General features: G+C 47.1%; 1 protein-coding gene across 1 annotated transcript in view; it reads left to right on the forward strand.

Moving 5' to 3' along the window:
- Positions 1-15,099, forward strand: part of COL23A1 (collagen type XXIII alpha 1 chain) — a 259,993-nt gene that overhangs the window by 16,844 nt on the left and 228,050 nt on the right. The gene's annotated exons all lie outside the window — the stretch shown is intronic.

A 15,099-nucleotide genomic window follows, 5' to 3' on the forward strand; every position in this document is an offset into this window, starting at 1 on the left:
TGGGTCTCAGGCTGTATGTTGTACCTTGTGGCCCATCATGGGGCCTTTCTTCCTACCTCTTCCCTGGCAGGCATGTCATCAGTCAAAGGGCACAGCATGATTAACTGTTTCGGTTTGACGGGGCTGGTGGTATTGGCGGGGGAGCTGAGAACTATTAGAGATGACTTATAATCAAGGCATAGATGCTGGGACAGTACCAGCCATTCCATTCTGAAGATAGAAAAACAGGCAGGAACCAGCCACAGGGTATTATCATTGTGATCTTATCTCTATTTCAAACCTTGGGGGGTCTATGGGGGCGGGTGGTCGTGATAAATAATCTGTCCAAATAGTTTGTGTGGGTTTTTTTGTTTGTTTTCATTTCTTTTGGTGGAGATAGATGAAGGGAGCAGGAAACATGGTCTGAATTATTCAAATAATCATCTATCTCTCTCTTGGGTTTTGGTGGTGTAGACCAGTATGGCTGTGAATAGAACTGGGATTTGTTGATTCCTAACTCATGTGGCCCGAATCCTGATTCATATCAGGTCTTCCTGGTTGTCCTCATGGGAGCTTTGCACAGACGATGATTGACAATTTAGGTGTGTAGTTGCAGTCCTGGCATTTTTAGAGTTAGCATTAACATCTCGCAGGATGGTGTGTAAAGCAGTGAATGAGTGGAAAGTCATAATACTTCCCAGGCTTCTCTCCATGTTGGACAAGGTGACAGACTATAGATCAGAGCAGCTGAGCCAGTGGCCCTTAACCTTATTGTCACACCTTCCATTAGCCAAGTTGCAAGGCATTTCCCAACCTCCTTCACTGGTCCAGAAATGAAGCTCACTGATAATCAACATCTCAAGGTTGGGAGATGCCCAGGATGTCTGCAAGGGTGGACCTCCTGGTGTGAAAACTCAGTCTCTGGGGGCCCAGCAGGAGAGGACCTGATGGTCCAGCTTGAGCTAGCTTTTAGTAGTAGGATCTCCCCAAGGTTTTGATAGGAGGAAAAGGATATGACAAGTAATGACATCACTATTTGTTCAGTAAGTCAGAAGTTGTGTTTCAATGGGGTAAAAAAATCCAGACTCGCCGAAACCAGTTTGGCTCAGTGGATAGAGCGTCGGCCTGCGGACTGAAAGGTCCCAGGTTCGATTCCGGTCAAGGGCATGTACCTTGGTTGCGGGCACGTCCCCAGTGGGGGGTGTGCAGGAGGCAGCTGATCGATGTTTCTCTCTCATCGATGTTTCTAACTCTCTATCTCTCTCTCTTCCTCTCTGTAAAAAATCAATAAAATATATTTTAAAAAATCCAGACTCATAAATAATATTGGGATGATCTGCAAAATGTATAAAATAGGAATGATCCCCCCCACACACACTTTTTCTGAGTGTTGAGGATGTTTTTTAAACTGGGAAGCACAATGCATTCATAAGATATGAAATCAGTTCCGTGGGTTACAGCAGTGTTTTGAAATGTTGAACTAGCATAGACTTGAATAAAAACTATTGGAGTGAAGTTTTTGTTTCAGCTATTTCTATTTGTAGGCATGACCTGGATGGATGGTGAAGTGAACTGGGTTTCATGCTGTGGGCTGCTGACAGGAAGCTTGAAAGTCCCAAATACATATGACAGATGAACTGGGAGGAGGAGGCAGGGGTGGGGCACCGAGCTCCCGAATAAATCCAAGGCAGGTCCAACCCTTGGTCTTCCACTTACTAACTATAAGGGTCTTCACCAAAAAATGATGACCACATTGGAGTGGGCTCTATAGGCTTTTGAAGGCATAGAGAAAAGATAGGTCAAAGCCCATGACCCAGAGGCAGTCCTGTGACCTGCCTTTCCTTGGGGGACCCAAGAGGGTCTCAGGGAAAACGATGGAGGCTGAAAGGCTGGTCAAAGCCTCCAGTTCCCACGGACAAGAGGACAGTGACCTTCCCTGCTCTCTGGGAGGGGCCCTGCTGGCAGTCAGCACTGTGCTGCTGTTGTCGAGGGCTCGTGGCCGCCATCGAGCCATCCCGGCAGCTGTGGTCAGTGTGGCCAGGCCCCGATGCACACTCGTGCCCATGCCTGCTATACTTTCTCTCCTGTCACTTGGAGCTGGAAGACTCACTTGAGCCCTTTGGACCAGAGCCCTACATTGATGCAAAACCCCGGGGGCTGGCACATTCTCCAACAGAGGCCTTTTCTCCAGCACCAGAAGCCTTAGCTCGTTCCCTTTCTCTCTGGCTCTGATCTGCCCTGCAGACTTTGGGAGTCGGGACACACAGACCACCCTGCATAGCTTGGGTCCCAGCTGATCTTAGATACCCGCAGATCCCCTGGCCTGGCTCCTTCCCACGCCTGGAGGACAGTGTAATCTTTTGTCAGATCCTAGGATGCAGCAGACTGATAATCGAGGCCAGAGAAGGGGGCGGCTCTTCTGTGTGTGCTGCCCATTGTGAAGCGACACTCTGGGGGAGCCATGAGGCCGAGAGGAGGGGCAGGCTGTTGCTCCTGCCCGAGTTAGTGGAGGGGGACTGGCAGGGCTGGGCCCTGAAGTAGTCCTGTGATCTTGGACACGTGAGAGGCCCTCAAGCCTTGCACCCCTCATCTATAAAATGGTGTAGTGGGTTGAATTGTGTTCCCCTAAAAGATATGTCCCAGTCCTAACCGCCATACTTATAAATGTGACCTCATTTCAGGGTTGGGAATCTCTTTTCGGCCAAGGGCCATTTAGATATTTATAACCTCATTTGCAGGCCATACAAAATTATCAAGTTAAAAAATTAGCCCGCTATATTTGGTCAAACATTTAATTAACTCACCCCTAAAGCCTTGGCAGGGCCAGACCAAATGATTTCGAGGACCTTTGAGGGCCGGACGCTCCCCACCTCTGCCTTATTTGGAAATAGGGTCTTTGCAGGTATAATTAAGTCAAGGATATCAAGATGAGATCATCCAGGATTTAGAGTGGGCCTTAAATCCAGTGACGATTGTCCTTGTAAGATACAGGAGGGAGAGATTTGGGACACAGAGACACAGAGGGGAAGGCTCTGGGAGGGTGGAGGCAAGATCAGACAAGGCAGGACCGTGGAAGGTGATCGCAGCCACTAGAAGCTGGAGGGGCGTGGGAGGGAGTCTCCCTCAGAGCCTCCAGAAGGAACCCCTCCTGCCAATGCATTGATTTTGGGTTTCTGGCCTTCAGAACTGGAGATGAGAAATTTCCATCATCTTAAACCACCCAGTTTGTGGGAATTTGTTGCAGCAGCCTTAGGAAATGAAAACAAATGGGAATAATAATCGTCCTGAGGACCTTACAAGGTTTCTGAGAGGGTTGAAATGGGAGGGACAGAGGAGCTTCCCGCACCACCGAGTGTGGCTCAGGTGTGAGCATGAATGAGGTGCGAGTGTGGCTCAGGTGTGCGGCTGCGCCCTGGGAGGCCCCTGCGGCTGCTTGTTCTCACAGCTGCCCCTAAACTCTTCTCAGCCTTCCACAGACACTCCCAGGCTTTAGACCCTGCAGCTGAGCCATGTCCCTTCCGTATTCCAACCTTCTTATGTTACCTGTGCATTTAAATGCTTAAAAATGTTTGAAGTTTTAAAATGTTTAACTTTCAGTAGGAAATAATATATGATGTGTAAAAAAAAAAAAGTTCAAGAAATACCAAAGATTACATGTGAAAAATACCCCCCCCCCCCCCCATTCTCCTGCTCCCCTGCCCAGGGGCTGTTACCAGTTGGCTGAAGTCTTCCAGAGCAGCACTGGCTGATGGGACTTTGTGAGATGATAGAAATGCACATCGTCCAGTCATCCAGTTGGCGGCCCCACTAGCTGCTCATGGTTATCAAGCCCTTGAAGCTGACAAACTGAATTCTTATTTAATTTTAATTAATCTTAGTTTAAATCGCCGTGTGTGGCTAGTGGCTATGGTAGAGACAGCCTGATTTTTGGGAGTTTATGGACATTTCAGCCAGTAGCTTCCTTCCTGTTTTTAAACCAATGCTCTCAGAGGTTGTTGTCCCTGTGTTGCTTTTTTCAGTTTGCAGTTTCTCTTTGAGATGGTCTGACTCAGGCCAATACCGGAGAGCAGGTGCTGCCTTGTTTGGGTTAAAGGATGGAATCCTGTCTGGTTGTCGGGCTGTCCTCTGAGGAATGTGACCAGACCCCACAGGGACGCTGGTTTGTTTCTTGTCCTATGTTATTAAAGACCGTCCTCCGGGGAAGCTGTGGAGGGAAGGAGGGCTGCTGCTCGCCCTGTCCTCTGCTCCCCGTGCTTTGTCCTAAGGCCCATCACAAGCCAGGCATGCTGCAGGGCCGGGCGACATTGGGCTGGAGGACAGGAGCCCATAGTGTGTTGGGGAAGGTGGCCCTCAGAGCAATAATCCTGAAACCTTGCAGGAGGGGCTGGGGGTGGGGGTGGCCCTGGAGCCTGATCTGTGGGAGACTCCGGCAGCACCCCGCCTCACTGTGCTCTGAAGTTCCAAAGGACGGCTCAGGGCTGGCACCTCGGAGCCTGAATCCACGTGAACAGCTGCCGTGTGTCCCATCCTGCACATGGAGATGTGGGCCACTCTGGTGTAAAAGGTGGTTGCATTAACTAACTCTTTTATTAGAAACCTCGGAACACTAACTAATGTTCTGACCATGCTACGTTAATAAATCAAAAAAGGGGAAATTATTAACTCATGTAACTGGAAATGAAAAAGTCAGAGGCTGAGCCGGAATCAGGTGTGCAGGCTCAAGGCCTCTCCCTCCATCTCTAAGCTCTTCTCTGTGTCATTTTCAGACAGTCTCTCCTCGGGGTCTGAAGGGGACCCCAAACAGCTCCACAGGTAGATCACTCCTTCTCGGCAACCCCAACAGAGCGCTCTGCTTCTCAAAAGTCCCAGCAGCAGGGAATGGAGAAGTGTTCTGGGCTGAATTGTGTCCTCAAAATTCACGTGTTGAATTCCTAACCCCCAGTACCTCAGAAAGTGGCTGTATTTGGAAATACAGTCTTTAAAGAGGTAATTGAGTTAGAATGAGGTCATTAAAGTGGACCCCAATCCAATATGACTGGTGTCCTTATAAGAAGGGGAGATTAGGACACAGAGGAAGACCAGCCCAGGGGAGAGGCCTCTGAAGGAACCCACCCTGCCAACACCTTGATCTTGGACTTCCAGTCTCCAGAACTATGAAAAAATACATTTCTCTTGTTGAAGCCACCCAGGCTATGGTACTTTGTTATGGCAGCCCTAGCAAAGTAACTCAGGGGGCTATTGTTGAACGGGCACAGAGTGTCTGTTTGGAAAGATGGGAAAGTGCTGGCAATGTTGAGTAGTGGTAATGGTTGTACCCATTAAGAATGTAGTAAATGCCATGGAATTGTGCACTTTTCAAAAGTTCAAATGGTAAAAATACATAATTTTGCATGTATTTTACCACAATTAAATAAAATGTCCCAGAATTGACCCGGACTTTCTTGGTTTGGGGCAGGTGCCTATCCCTGAACTAATTACTGTGCCTGGAGCATGGCTGCACTGATCAGCTAGGTCTAGGTCATGTGACCTTTCTTGGATGGGGGTTGGTGTTGACGCTGCCAGAGTGTGGGCTGAGAATGGGGGAGGGGGTTGCCCTGAGAATTTTAGTGTGCTCTTCCCAGAAGAGAAAATGATACAGCTGCGTAGACACAGATGGGAGGTGACCACTTCAGTCCTGCTTCAGGGACAGCTGGCTAGCCACTGAAGCACACAGGTCTTCTCCTGCTGTTGAACTTGTCCAACAGGCAGCATGGCCCAGTGGGAAAGCGCTTGGACTCTCAACCCAGACTGCCTGGTTCAAATTCTCTGTCACTACCTCCATGACCTCGGACGAGTAATTTATCTCCTGTGTGCCTCAGTGTTTCATCTGTGAAATGGGGTTTCTGATAGCATCTACCTTAAAGGATTGTTGCAAGGATTGAATGAGTAAATACATGTAGAGGGTTCAGAACAGGGCCTGGCGCTGCTTCTTGAGAGTCCGTTGTGGTCACTCGTAAGCCAGATCCATCGCCCCCAGGCCAGCGCAGATCCACCATGTGCGACCTGTTACCTTCTTCATTTTCGTTGACGTCAGTCGGGGCTGTCAGAGAGGGAGGGAGAGGAAATTCAGAGTTGGTGTTTGGCGGGGACTCTTCTGGGGGGAAAGAACAAAGGCTTGGCAGGCTTTATTGGAATGTCCTTCTGGGACGTGGGTGAGAAAAGGCTGGTGACAGAGCACTGGAGTGAGAGACCCAGAAAGAAAAGAGACTGTGTAGCCTGGGGACTCCTGTCAGGCACTCATGGCCTCCAGAGGCCGCATGCAAAGCCCAGGGCGGCTGCCCCTGCACACAGCTCCCTGTTTCTAACCAGGCTCCACCTGCCCTGGAAACACTCAGAACGTTTCGTCACTGTGCTGATACCCTCCATTTCCGTGTTGTGCCTTTTTTGTATCCTTACATACTAGACCAGCGACATTGCGTGTGGTTTCCACATGAAGTGCACTGTGCTTGCAGTGCAGGGTGACCTTCCAGAAATTAAGAGACAGATTAATCAGAGTTAGAGTTTCACTGCTCTGCAAAGTGTTTGGGAGTTTGGGCTGAGGAGTGAAAATCTACCGAGGAGAGCACAAAGCACAACGTGGAAATGCCACAGACCCTGATGCATCCATCGACAGCTTGTGGGAATGTTACAGAACAGAACAGACTTGGAAGAAACTGCTTGCATTCAGCCTGTTTGTTCAAGCCATTGGCTTGGGAAAGAGCTTAGCGAAGGGAATACATTTTCCTAGCACTTTGGTGCTGGAAATTGTTATCCCCCTTCCAATTATTTCTTATTTGTAGAATTTTTAAAATGATACTTTTTTTATGTATTGAATCCTAGTTGACTTGAGTTTATGGTAAATTTAAGTAGCGTAATGACAGTTCAGCTATACATGTCAGGCTGTGCAAAGAGGAAGGGAATAGTTTGTGTGTCTGATTTTTGGGGGGAGGGCTAGAATTCTCTAGAGAATGTTCTCAGTTTCCTCTCTACCATGCATAGATATTTGTTCATTCATTCATTCATTCACTCATTCATTCATTCACTCATCTCTCTGTTCCCTATTCTGTAATTGTCCTGGGGGCAATCTTGACAAAGGTTGTTAGAGGGATTGCAGATCTTGGCCGTTGGAGGACAACAGCACAGAAGAACTATAATATGTTGAGAACGGAAAGAGTTTGAAGAGGAAAGTCCTACAGAGACTAAAGGGAGGGAGAGATCACCTCAGATCAGGATTGCAGGTTTGGTTCCAGCAGAGAAACTCACTGAGAGGGGACCTTGTCTTGTTCCCTATCACGTGCCCTGACCCTAGAGTGGTGCTGGGCACGTGAAGGAGAGATGATTACTGTCTGCTAATGACTTCATTGGAGGAGAGGTCACGAGAACTTGAATGAGGGCCATGAGAATTGATGGCAGGGAGCAGCTGTCACAGTCCCTGGACCATGTGGTGGACAGAACTCACAAACAGGATGGATGCGCTTGGGAGTGGACAGAGGTGCCCAAGGCTGCAAGCCTGGGGGAAGGGTGATGCCCCAGTAGACGCAGGAAATCCCCAAAGAGGGATTTGGCAGGCAAGACTATGAGCATGGTTTTGGACAGTGGCCTTTCGAACCACTTTGTAGACCCACTGATGAATGGAAGAAAATAATTAGAAGTCTTCTCTTAAGGCTTCGTCTAGCCACTCGGAATCTATTAATTATAAAATGTACCGTGTCCTGTAAATAGAAGTCTCAAGGTTTAACTATCTACTAACCACTGGGATCCAGGGATTTTCTTGTGACCACCAGAGGGAGCCCACTATATTCATTAAATTCTATAGAATTCTAGCAGGAATTGAAAAGAAGAGGATAATTAATATTTTAAAAATTTACTGGAAAGCACACAGAAGTTCAAATCAAGGGCAGTAAAACACAAAGTTCAACATAAATAACAAACACATGGTTCATAGTCAGGAGATAGAAAGTGTTCTCGCAAAAGAGTAAGGAAAGCCAAATACTTTTGTGGAAGAATAGGCAAAGGATGTGAATATATGGAGTCCCCAGTCGAAAAATACAAATGGTGACACTTCCCTTCAGTGAATACTTACCGAGCACCCGTTCTGCGCCAGGCACAGCTCTGGGCGCTTTAGAAGATGGTCCATGTCATGAATAATTGCGGAAACACCTAGTAAGATATCAGTTTTCAGCAATCAGATTGATAAAGTTTAAATTGTTTCCATCTTTCTGGAGGGAAGTTTGGCATATAAACAAAAATTTGAAAAGTACAAACTTTCTCCCAGCACTTTCACTCCTAGTCTCTTTATATATTCTGACAGCTGTGTGAAGGTGCTTGTACGTTGATGTTTATCAGAGCATCACTGGTAGTAGCAAAAACATTGAAAATAACACAGGGAGGCCTTTATAGGGGAAATACAGCCACAGCTTTTCAATAGGGAGAAAACTGATTTTAAAGCAAAATAACATCACAATGTGAACAGTGGGTGATTGCATTATAAGTGCCCTTCATTTTTTTTTCTTATTTGCATTGTCTCTCTTTTTTAAAAAATATTTTTTTATTGATTTCAGAGAGGAAGGGAGAGCGAAAGAGAGAAACATCAATGATGAGAGAGAATCATTGATCAGCTGCTTCCTGCACGCCCTCCACTGGGGATCAAGCCTGAAACCCTAGCATGTGCCCTGGTCTGGAATAGAACCATGACCTCCTTTTTCATGGGTCAACACTCAACCACCGAGCCACACCGGCCAGGCACATTTTCTGAATAGTCCAGAACAACAAGTAAAACAGCTAAAAGGTATTTACCTGAAAAATAGACAGTTTCTGTTTCTGGCCCTGAGCTGGACACAGCCCTGTCCAGATGTCTTCCTGGATCACACACCTACACTGCCCACCTCCTGGGAAATAGCTCCATCTGACTTAATGTCTACTGTCCACTCAGCAGGATACCTGACCCTCACAGGTATTCCGAAAATGTTTGTGTTTAGTAAACACTGTATTTCTAGAGGATCTTTTAAAGCTGAGAGGGGCACCGTAGAGGTTGCTTCACATAGAAACCCATGGAGAGTAATAGAAAGCAGGTCTTCTGGAATAAGACAGGCCTGGACTTGAGTCCTGGATCTGCCAATTAGAACTGTGTGAGTTATTGAACTTTTCCGGGCTTCAGTGAATTATTCTTTTTTTTTAAAGAATATATTTTTATTGATTTTTTTTTTTTTTGAGAGAGAGAGAAACATCAATGTTGAGAGAAAAATCGATCAGTTGCCTCTAGCATGCACCCTGACCAGGGATCAAACCCGAAACCTGGGTATGTGCCCTGACTGGGAATCGAACCGGTGATCTTTCAGTGCACAGGATGACGTTCAACCAACTGAGCACACTGGCCAGGGCTGAACTACTCTTTAATAATGGCACAATAATCCCAAGCGTAGGTTTTATTCTTCATTCAAAAATATTTACTGTTATATTTGGGGGCCCAGAGGTGAACAAAACAAAATCTGTGCTCTGATGGAATTTCCATTCCAAGTGCCCAGGTTAGGGTAGAGAAGACAAATGAGCTAAAACAGGTAAACCAATAAATAAATGATAACTGTGAATTATGATAAGAGCGATGGCGGCATGAACAGGGTTCTTTGGTAGAGGGTTAAAGGGGTGCTGATGTTAAGATAATCTTTTTTTTAAAAAATATTTTTTATTGATTTTTTACAGAGAGAGGAAGGGAGAGGGATAGAGAGTCAGAAACATAGATAAGAGAGAAACATCAATCAGCCGCCTCCTGCACACCCCACACTGGGGATGTGCCCGCAACCAAGGTACATGCCCTTGACCGGAATTTAACCCAGGACCCTTCAGTCCGCAGGCCAACGCTCTATCCACTGAGCCAAACCGGTCAGGGCTGTTAAGATATTCTTTAGAAAGGGAGACCAGGGGAAGCTTCTCTGGGGAGAGGACACTGACGACAAGATTTGTGTGATGAGAAGCCAGGCATCCCAAGATGCTCCAGTGTCCCTCAGAATAGCAAGTTGATTCTTCGGCAGCCAAGAGGTTGGGGTGTCATCTAGGAACTGGGAAGGGTCAGTGTCTGAAGCAAGCAGGGGAGGGCATGATGAGATAATGTGGGAGAGGTAGGTCAGGTCCATGTGGCCTGGCCCTCTTGGCTATGGAAGAGTGTGTATTTCATCCAAAAAGCAGTGGGAAATTGTTGCTGGGTTGAAAATAAAGAAGTGACATTGTCCAATTTATCTTTTCAAAGCTCTGGCTAATGCCTATGGAGAGCAGACTTGGAGAAGTGCCTGAGAGGGAAGTGGGGGTCGAGGAAGTGAGGAAGCCAGTTAGGAGGTTATTGCAATGGTCTAGGCCAGATGTCACCAGTGCTTGGGCTGAGGGCATGGTGGTGGAGGCAGTGGAAAGACTGGATGAAGTAGATGTGTACTTTAGAGGTTATACTGGCAGGACTCGGAGGACAACTGAGTAGTGGGGAATGAGGGAGAGAGATGATGACTCTCCAATTCTGGATGACACCCAGATTTTGACTTGGACAATTCAGTGGTGCTATTTGCTATAATGGAGGAGAAGAGGATGAGGAGTTTGTTCTGAACTATTCACGGTGACATCACTGTGGGAGATCTGAGAGGAGGTACCCAGGCAGCTCCCGGATGAAATGGCACAATAAGGTGGAGGCAGTGGCACCGGACCTGGCCAGAGTGGGCTGTCGTCTGTGTGTGTTGACTCTGAGCAGACGTATGTTGGGGATGGTCATGAAGACAGCAGTGGGCTGTGGTGTTTGCCTCCTTCCTTACTCTGGAGGCTGGCAGACCTGTTCCTCACTGTCAGGGTTCTCCAGAGAAACAGAACCAATAAATATATCTTCCATAAAGAGATTATATGTATCTTTATAAATATGCTAGAGGCCCGATGCACGAAAATTCATGCAAGAGTAGGCCTTCCTTCCCCCAGCTGCCAGCACTGGCTTCCCTCCGGCACCTGGGACCCGGGCCGGCTTCCCTTGGGCCCCAGCTTTGTCAGGAAGGACGTCCAGAATGATGTCCAGAAGACATCCGTTCTAATTAGCATATTACCCTTTTATTAATATACATATCTTGGGAGGGGGCATTGGGGGGTGGGTAGAGGTGGGCAAAGGAGGGGAAATGGGGGACATCTGTAATAGTGTCAACAATTTTTTTAAAAAAAGATATATATCTTTATAGACATGTATCTTTATAAAGATATATGTATATAAAAAGTGATTTATACCTGGCCGGCATGGCTCAGTGGTTGAGCATCGACTTATACTAGGGTAAAGGAGGTCACGGTTCGATATCCAGTCAGGGCACATGCCTGGGCTGCGGATTTGATCCCTAGTAGGGGGTATGCAGGCAGCCAATCAATGATTCTCTCTCAGTATTGATGTTTGTATCTTTCTCCCCCTCTCCCTTCCTCTCTGAAATCAATAAAAATATATTTTTTAAAAAGTGATTTATTTTAAGCAGTTGGTTCATGTGATTATGGAGGCTGGCAAGTCCAAAATCTTCAGGGTGAGTCAGCAAGCTGGAGACCTAGGACAGCCAATGTTCCAGGTTGAGTCCAAAGGCCATGTGCTGTAGAACCAGGAAGGGCTGATGTTGCAGATCAAGTCCAAGGGCAGTCTGCTGGAGAATCCCCCCTTGTTTGGGAATTCTCTTTGTTCTATTCAGGCCTTCAACTGATTATGGAGGACAATCTGCTGTACTCTAAATCCACCTGTTTCGATGTTAATATCATTCCAGAAATCCTCACATACACATCCAGATTAATGTTCGACCACATATCAGGGCGCCATGGCTCAGATGATAAATGGAACTAGTTGTCACATTTACCTTCTCTGTTACTTCTCTCAGGGTTCTCCTCCTCCCTCGTCTCTCTCTCCAGTCCATTAGTTCTCTTATCCTGTCTTTCATGTGCTGACTGAGCCCTCCCTCTACCACCACCACTGCCTTCTTCAGACCCTCATCACCCTTCATCCTTTCCATGCCTCCTCGGGATTGGAGCAAAGCGATGAGCAATCTAAAAGCCTTCCGTGGTTCTCCATGGCCTTCAGGATCAAATGTGCAGTCTGTGTTGGCATGCGTCAATCTAATTCCTGCTTTCCTCTCTTGACCCATTTCTCCTTCGCCCTAAGGGGTGACTGTTTCTCAGTCAGCACCCATGTGTCATTCCTTTGCTTGAAATGTCTCTCCCCTCCTGTCTTTCTTTTTGCTCCAAAATATTTTATTAGTAAAAGTTTTATGTAAAGAAAAGATTGAAGAAAAGTTACCTGTCACACTGAATAACATATTGAAAGCATGTGTATGATTGTGGTTTCTAATTTCTCTACAAAATTAACCAGCCATCTGGAGTAAAGAGAGTCAGAAATAGTAAATATAATCATATCAGTTTTTGGAACACTTCAAAGTACAAAAAAAACATTGTGCTAGTTTTTAAGTGCAAAGAAAGGTCATCATAAAATTGACTTTAAAAATTGCAAATAAAAATCTGTACATCAAGGATATTTTTTAGGCCTTTCGTGTGCCTAGCACTCTGCAGAAAGAGAAGAGGGGACCCATCACATCAGGAGTTACAGGTCTGGCCCATTTCAGCTTGCAGGACCATCGCCTCCTTTCTCAAGGGGAACGTGTCTGTCAGGTTGAACAGGGCCACAGGTGTCACCAGGGAGACATAGCAGTCCTGCCCGTGCCATGCTTATCTACGAGCACCATGCTGAAGAAACAAGGAGGGATTCACAGCGACAACCTGAGCTGCAGAGCAAGGGCCAGAGGCACAATCTTTGCTCCTATCCTGCTGACGAGGGTCGAGGGTCAGGCACAGGCCCACCAGATCTACCACGGTGATACATCCGAGATCCAGGCTGCCCGGTGCTTGCTGTAGCATTCCCAGCTGCAGCCTCTAGAGGAGGTTTTGGGCTGTGAGTGTAGACACAGTGATGAGTCTCCTTTTCTCATAAAGTGCAGCTGCTGCTCTGACGCCCACATTGACATTCATGGCTGCAGAGGTGGGCTCCCTGCCAGACCAAGCCAGGTTGGATGGACACACTTGGGCAGGGCTCTCCTGTAGCTCATAGCCAGCGGTGCAGAACTCAGAGGTGGCTCTGTAATTACCCCCGTCGCTGGAGCACTTCATGTAACCATTCTCCGGGGCATTGAGTTTGCCACAGCGTCTGACTGTAGGGACACAAGCCCAGATGCATCTCACTGCTGAGCCCCCCTCCTGGCTTTCTACTTGAAGAATCCATATTCATTCCTCACAGTCCAGCTCTAATTTCACCTCTTCTGGGAACTTCCTCCATTTTCTAGGCACAATGTACGGCCCCCTCCACTCTGATCCTACCACACTTTGGGTGGGTATCCCTCAAAACAGTCCATATTGCAATTGAGGTCGCTTCACTTGCCTGTCACTCCCCCTCCCCCAGCCTGTGAAACCCTGAAATTTCCCCCGTGCCTGCATGGGGCTCAGCCCATACCAGATCCTCCAGTGAGTGTTAGATGGGGGTGAGAAAAGAAAGGACAAACTATGCCCTCACTAAAGGAGCACGTGGAATTCAGCTCATTTTATAAATATGTTTGGGTGAGTTGTGGAGTCATAGTCACAAGTCTGTTAGAGGACTGTTACAGAGAAGGGGTAGTAAAAGCTGTAAAAAAGCTGCCACCGTGACACTGTCCTTCCTGAATTCCACACTGTCCAGGAGCCCGCCAGCCTGCACGGGGCAGCTTCTTGACTCAGGTGTTGGCCCCTTCTTGCGGTTAGACTTTATCCTTACTTCCTTTCCATTTTCCCCATGTTTTTACCTCTTGGCCTTTTCTCCTTGATCATCTTAGGCTTAACTCTGGCCAGGGCTTGGCTCTGCTGAGTTCTGAGTTGGCTCCAAGGCCAATGATTGGAAGTCATTAGCATTTGGTTTGGCCCTGGCCAAGGTCCCTTTCCCATGAATCAGATCCGGTCCTGCCTGATGCCTTGGGGTACTTGCCACTCTGTCAGAAATGTTTTCCTACAGGGGAATGGTGCAGAAATATTCTTCCTGAAAAGCCTTCTCAACCCTTTGCAGCTTACACTTCCTGTGCATTCTGTTCCAATCCCTAAATTATATATATATATATATATATAATTGTTTAAAGTATTACATAATAGTACATATATCTCCTTTTTTTCCCATTGACCTGTCGCATGCCCTCATCCCACCCCCCAGTGTCTTGTGTCCATTGGTTGTGCTTACATGCATGCATACAAGTCCTTTGGTTGATCTCTTTCCCCGCCTCCCCAACCTCCCCAACACTCCCCAGCCTTCCTGCTTTAATTTGACAGTCTGTTCGATGCTTTACTGCCTCTGTATCTATCTTTTTGTTCATCAGGTTATAATGTTATTTATTTTCCATAAATGAGTGAGATCATGTGGTATTTTTCTTTCATTGCCTGGGCTTATTTCACTTAACATAATGCTCTCCAGATCCATCCATGCTGCTGCAAATGGTAAGAATTCCTTCTTTTTTATAGCAGCGTAGTATTCCATTGCGTAGATGTACCATAGTTTTCTAATCCACTCATCTGCTGATGGGCATTTAGGCTGTTTCCAAATCTTAGCTATGGTGAATTGTGCTGCTTTGAACATAGGAGTGCATATATCCTTTCTGATTGGTGTTTCTAGTTTCTTGGGATATATTCCTAGAAGTGGGATCACTGGGTCAAATGGGAGTTCCATTTTTATTTTTTTGAGGAAACTCCATACTGTTCTCCACAGTGGCTGCACCAGTCTGCATTCCCACCAGCAGTGCACGAGGGTTCCTTTTTCTCCGCATCCTCGCCAGCACTTGTCGTTTGTTGATTTGTTCCAATCCCTAAACTGCCTACATTGAGGAGGGTTTGGGAGCTGTGTAGACCTGGGCACTCCCCTACGGCTCCCTGGTCTGGGAGTCTCGCCTCCACACACGTGTCTCTCTGCATGTCTTCTCTCTCCTTTGACCACCGAGCCTCTCGGTGCTTCTTCCCGAGGTCTCACAGAGGTTCCGTGTGCCACCCCAAAGCTGGGCTGTCCCCAGCCTTGAGAGGTGGCACAGGCATGCCCTGCCATGAACCTGCCGCCCC

This window comes from Cnephaeus nilssonii (assembly GCF_951640355.1).
Source record: "Cnephaeus nilssonii genome assembly, chromosome: 5".
NCBI classification, from domain to species: Eukaryota; Metazoa; Chordata; class Mammalia; order Chiroptera; family Vespertilionidae; genus Cnephaeus; species Cnephaeus nilssonii.